Consider the following 6,524-nt stretch of genomic DNA (forward strand, 5'->3'; position numbering starts at 1 on the left):
GCAAACCATGCTGACGTCTTGATTTTGGACTTGTTCTAACCTCAAAACTGTGAGCCAATAAACTCCTGTTGTTTAAGCCAACCCACTATGTGGTATTTGTCCTAGGAACCTGGCGAGCCCAGACAAGTGTAGACATAGTAGAAGAAAACAAAAGCCGTTTAATTCTCTTATCTCACTCGACCTACAGGGATTGAGCCATTTTCTTTTCAGTCTGTCTACCAGTGTAGATATGTTCTTTACCAGCCTATGTCTCATTACCTCAGTGCTGAGATAATTTATTCTGTGCCCCTATTGCCCACTAAGCAAACTCCGTCACAGCATTATCTTCTCCTGTGGTTACTGTTCTCCCATCAGATTGCTCTCAGGGCCTGTGTCTTTCATTCCGGTGTCCCTAGAACTGAGCACTATGCCTGGAAGGGGACAGGCATGCATTACACATTGTGTTCAACTGGCAACTAAATGAATGGATGGGTGAAGAGCTAAATGCCACCAGAAAATAAAACAAAACAAAACATAAAACCAAAAACAAAGCTGCCTGTTACTGATTAGTAAGCCAGTAAGGGTAGACAATGACATTAAGGGTTGAAAAAAAATTTTTTATTTGAAGTAAAAAATCCAGTAGGTGTTGCATTCTCCAAATTCAAGTATTGGTTAATCCATGTGTTCCCCATGCCATTTAAATCTAAAGAGTGGTCAATTTATCACATACAATCAAAATCCTCCAACCTGGATTATGGAATTAGAGAGCTGGCCCTGGAAATGGCAGGATACCTGCTGAGAAAAGGAACACTTCTTTGATTGCTGTTGTCCAGGTAGGTCTATCGGTTCCCCCTCGTGGTGTTCCTCCCCTCCCCTCCCTGAGAATCTTCACCATGAAGAACACTGAAAAAAACCTTCAAAATCCCTGGGTTGGTTAGAACTATTTCATTGAAATAGGCAGAAATTCAATTCAAATTAGATAAATAAACAAAAGGGTGGCGAGGGAATTTAATGGCTTTGAAGAGTCCAGGGAGAGATTAGGAATGGCTGAATTGAAGAACTGGAATAAATAACTGTGTTTTGCTCTGTCTCTGCCTCTCTCTGCTCTTCTTTCCTCTGTGTTGGTTCCATACTCAGGTCACACCCATCTGTATCTTCAGATTTATGTTATCTTTTCAAGTAGCAATTTCAGCAGAAAAAGTGAGCCTCTTTCCTCTTAGCTTCTGGATTGCACGCCCACCCTACTCACTCACCTATGGGGTGTGGTGTCAGATTGTCCAGACCTGGGTTACGGGGCCCAGTCCTGGAGCAGGGGTATGAAAGGAGGGATAAAAGGACTAACACTGAAGGAAGAGTGGCTCCTCAGAAGGAAAATTAGGGAGGTGTTACAAGAGGTGGGAATGGATGTGAGTCATCAAAAAACAATAGCCTGTACTTCAGTCCATCTCTTGGCTTCCTTTCTTCCATACATATTCTTCTGGTTTGCTAATACTGCCTGAATGCAAAACACCAGAGGCGGATTGGCTTTTATAAAGGGGGTTTATTTGGTTACACAGTTACAGTCTTAAAGCCATAAAGTATCCAAGGTAACACATCAACAATCGGGTACCTTCACTGGAGGATGGCCAGTGGTGTCCGGAAAACCTGTTAGCTGGGAAGGTATGTGGCTGGCGTCTGCTCCAGAATTCTGGTTTCAAAATGGCTTTCTCCCAGGACGTTCCTCTCTAGACTGCAGTTCCTCAAAAATGTCACTCTTAGTTGCTCTTGGGGCATTTGTCCTCTCTTAGCTTCTCAGGAGCAAAAGACTGTTTTCAAAGGCCATCTCCAAAATATCTCTGTAAGCTGAAGCTCCTCTCTCAGCTCCTGTGCATTCTTCAAAGTGTCCTTCTTGGCTGTAGCAAGCGCGCTCATTCTGTCTGAGCTTATACAGTGCTCTAGCAAACTAATTAAGGCCCACACTGAATGGGTGGGGCCACATCTCCATGGAAATGATCTAATCAGAGCTATCACCTACAGTTGGGTGGATTGCATCTCCATGGGAACACTCAAAAGAATTACAATCTAATCAACACTAATGCGTCTGCCCACACAAGATTACATCAAAGATAACAGCATTTTGGGGGACATAATGCATTCAAACTGGCACACATATAGTTTGAAAAGTGCCCCACTTAATAGTTTTTAGTGATTCTACCTATGCATGGAAATGTCTTCCCCCGCACTCCAAAGGGAGACAAACTTACTTTGTTACTAGCTCCTAGTCCATGACCTCTAAGTGATTTCCATTCTCTCTTTCTGACAGTCTATAGCTAAGCTACAAATTTGACCACTTGCCAAACGGGTGATATAAAATGGTAGAGGGAAAAATATGGTAACTCCTGCATGAAAGCAAAGGAAAAAGGTAAATAATAAGCAGTGAGAGTCTCCCATAGCATGTATCAAATTCTGCTAATTATAAACAACAAGAGTTATCTGCCCCAGAGGAAGGATTTTTACTATTTTCCTCCAGACCACAGTTGCGGTAGCAATTGGAGAGGATACCCCTTCCTGAGATGGAACTGCTATAGCTACCCACGTGTTAGTGGTTTGGAGCTATGGAGTTGTTTTCACTCTAGACACTAGCCTGGGAGTGTCTGTCTTTTACCGAAAAGTCTTAGGGCTGATTCATTCTCCAGTCTTTGGTTTAATGGCCTCCATCTTGGCCTCTGCCTAGGGGCAATTTGAAATGATTATTTGGGGGTGAAGAGCATTAACTAATCTATCTCTTGACACCAGTCTGTATCCTAGTGGACAGCCCTTTATTAGGGTGACCTACTTTATAGCTGTTATCCAGGTGTAATTATTAATAGCACCCCTTCTCACAATCAAAATTGTCCCAGTTTGAATGATAAATTATATGGTCACCCTACTTAAAATGGGGTTAATTCTCTAGTTCAGGCAGGGCCAGCACTGCAGAAGCTTGATGCAGATCCTGGGGACCGCCTTTTTGTTATCATGCCTTCACTAACTATAGCAAGGGACAGAGAATTTCATTTTTCCAATCTGGCACAGCTTGACATATTTGATTCTTCACCATTTGTGTTTGCTGGCTACAGGCAGAAAGGACATCTTTTATCCAGGATGTGATTTCTTCCTCTCTGCTTCTCCATTGGCCAGATTCCAATGGATCTAAAGCTTGTCTCTTTCTTTAGAACATTTATAAAAACTACAAGCAGTCCAAACCTTCTGAAGTCTTGATATTTTCAATCACGTTCTTTAAAACTCCACCCTTTGAATGCTGTGGGTCTGGAAGCCAAGTACAACAGGTGACGGTTCATCCAGTTGTTTGGCTACTGTCCCAGTTTGAATGTATTATGTCCCCCAAACGCCATTATCTTTGATGTAATCTTGTATGGGCAGACGTTATCAGGGTTGATCAGATTGTAATTCTTTGGGTGTTTCTTTGGAATGCGCCCCACCCAGCTGTGGGTGATGACTCTGGAAAATTTCCATGGAGGTGCTGCTCCACCCATCCAGGGTGGGTTTAAGTTGATCAGTGGAGCCATATAAATGAGCTGACATAACAGAAGGAACTCAGTGCAGCTGTGAGTGACGTTTTGAAGAGGAGCAAGCTTGCTGGAGAGGAACGTCCTGGGAGAAAGCCATTTTGAAACCAGAACTTTGGAGCAGATGCCAGCCACATGCCTTCCCAGCTAACAGAGGTTTTCCGGACGCCATTGGCCATCCTCCAGTGAAGGTACCCGATTACTGATGTGTTATCTTGGACACTTTATGGCCTTAAGACTGTAACTGTGTAGCCAAATAAACCCCTTTTTATAAAAGTCACTCCATCTCTGGTGTTTTGCATTCCGCAGCATTAGCAAACTAAAACAGCTACCATAGCACAAGGATTTCCAATTCTGTAGCCTGGCACAGTGGCATCTTTCCTACTGTCAATCTGCCTCAGTCAACCTAAACTCAGTCAGCTGCACGTTTAAGAATCTGTGCTGCAACATCCCCGCCCAGCAATATAGAACTCTTCTGGCTGCAAGAGATAGATAGAACTTAACTCAAAATAGCTTAAGCCCAAGAAAATATTTTGGCTCATAAGACTGAAAAGTCTGGGAGTATCTTGGCTTCAGGCATGATCAAATAATTTCATGAGAATTTGCTTAAGTATGTGTTTTCTCCCTCTCTCTCTCTCTCTCTCTCTCTCTCACACACACACACACACACACACACACACACACACACACACACACACCACCTGCTCTCTTTGGTAGCTTATCCCTTGTAAAGCAACGGAATTTACTCCTCAGCAGATCTTGATCATGTACCCACCACTGAAGTGGAGGTGATGGGCTCTGCACCTCTGTAATCCACAGGACTAAGGCAGGCTTAAAAATTTAGACTTTTCAGAAGTTGCTGTGTGGCTTTCAAACCTACTGCCAAACTGGAAAAGCCATCATCCTTTTAACAGTGGGGGAGGCCTTGTTTTTCTCCTTTCACTTACCTATTACTTTCCCCTGAGGATATTCAAGGCTGGAGAGAGCACGTGATGGGGGAGAAAAGAATGTCATTTCTGTCTGCTCTCAGACTCGGCATATCTCATACAGAACTGTACAGTTTGTTCATTTCAATCTCAACATCTTCAGCAATGATAGATAGCTGGAATTAGTTAATTCAACAAGTATTTGCTGAGTGAGTGCCTTATCGCTTATCCTTCCTCTCTCCTGTCTTCATCCTCTGCTTGTCTCCCAGATCATTCCCATCAGCACTTAAGCATCTTCAAGGATCTTTAATCTTTAAAACAAACAAAGAAAAGCCCCACCAACAAAAAAGCCTCCTCTGATCCTACTTCTTTCCCCAGCCACCACCCCTTCACAACCAAACACAGCTAGTGTCCGTTGTCTTCGCTGTCTGCATTTTCTCGCTACCTCCACCCCTGCCCTGCTCCATTCCCTCCTCTGGCCACTCCTGCCTCTCACTGCAGCTCCACTCTCTGACAGCACAATCCCTGTATGTGACTGTTATAGCACTTGTAGTCGCTCAGTAAATATCACTGTTGAATGTTATCCTATGTCCACTCCAGGCATGGTGACTGGTGTGTAGTAAGTGTTAAATAAATCTTTGTTGAAGTAGTGCGTTAACCTGATTGGCAGCAGAACAGAAGGGATGGGTTTGGTATGGAGGTGGGGATGATGAGTGAAATTTTAAGTATCTTAAGCAGATGTTAGAAATGCCAGAGAGGAAGCAGAGAGTGGTATATTAGAAGCAAGAGGAAAAAAGCTTCAGTGAGAGGGTGGAGACAATGTTAAATGCTACAGCCAAGCCTATTTTCTTTTTAATCTGAACACTGAGAACAGGCCACTGGATTTGCCAAACAACATTATCAGTGCCTTTTGGTGGGGAGGAGTTTCCGTGGAATGTTGCCAAACAGTAATTTGTAGGGTTCAGAAAATGCAAGGATCACAGCACAATTAATTTAAGTGGACAGTCCAATAGGGTGAGGCGCAGCAGGAACTTTAGGGAGGTGGATGATCACATCTGTATGCTTCTTATCAATTCTGCACCTTAAATTAATCTGGCCCATTTTATCCTGATGGGGGGTGGGGGGGGAAGGGATCCCATTTTATCTCCAGAAAAACAGAGCTACGGCATTCTGCAAATGGATAAAGTTTTCTTAAAAGTAAGCTAAACCCCTCACCCAAATGTTCTAATTCATGTGGATTCAAAATGTGAGATTCCAAGTGGAGATGACAGGTAATTGTGACCTTCTGTCTGATTACTTTTTAACACATTTCAGCTCCATCCTAGGGCACCCTCTTTTTTAGGTCAGTTCATTACATTCTCCTCTCCTTATGGGAACACAGCTTTTAGTCATTTTGTCTTCATGTGGACCTTCATAGAATTTCCCACCAGGGTCCTGGGTAGGCAGTCCCAGAATTAGACATGAACTTGTGGAGGTCATCACAGATTCTTGTTACTGGAAGTCTAGTTCTTCTCTTACAGCTATTGCCCCCACCTCTCCCCTCTCACTATACACTGCCTGTCTTTATAAAACTGAGGAAACTGAAGGGGAATGAGAGAAAAATAAGCACCAAGTCCAGCACTTTCCAGCAGGGCATGGTGTTTATGTGCCTTAAATTTAATTCATATAATTTATTTTCAATCTCTTAATTGCTTTTCTTGAAAAGATGCCTGGGACTAGGCCAGCATGGGAGGGAAGTATGTCACCGAGTCAGGATCTGGAAACAATCAGCTCTGTATGGTTTTAAGGATGAAGCGCCAAGATCTCAAGGAACCTGGATTCCTGATGGGCAGTCAAGTTCTTTAATCCGCCCCCAGCAGGATTCCAAGCAGCTTAAAAAAGAAAAAGGATAAAGGAAAAAAAAATCTTATTAAAAACCCAAGTCATCCCAAATCGAACCCACCCCAAACTTCCTCATTTCGAAAGAAAAGGCGGCTCCTACTGCAGAGCCCTCCGACACACTGCGACAGCTCAGCTGCAGGGACCGGGCGACCTCCGCACAGCGGCGCAGGGTGCACCTCGGGGCGGGGCGGGG

Source organism: Choloepus didactylus, chromosome 2 (assembly GCF_015220235.1).
Source record: "Choloepus didactylus isolate mChoDid1 chromosome 2, mChoDid1.pri, whole genome shotgun sequence".
Classification (NCBI taxonomy): domain Eukaryota; kingdom Metazoa; phylum Chordata; class Mammalia; order Pilosa; family Megalonychidae; genus Choloepus; species Choloepus didactylus.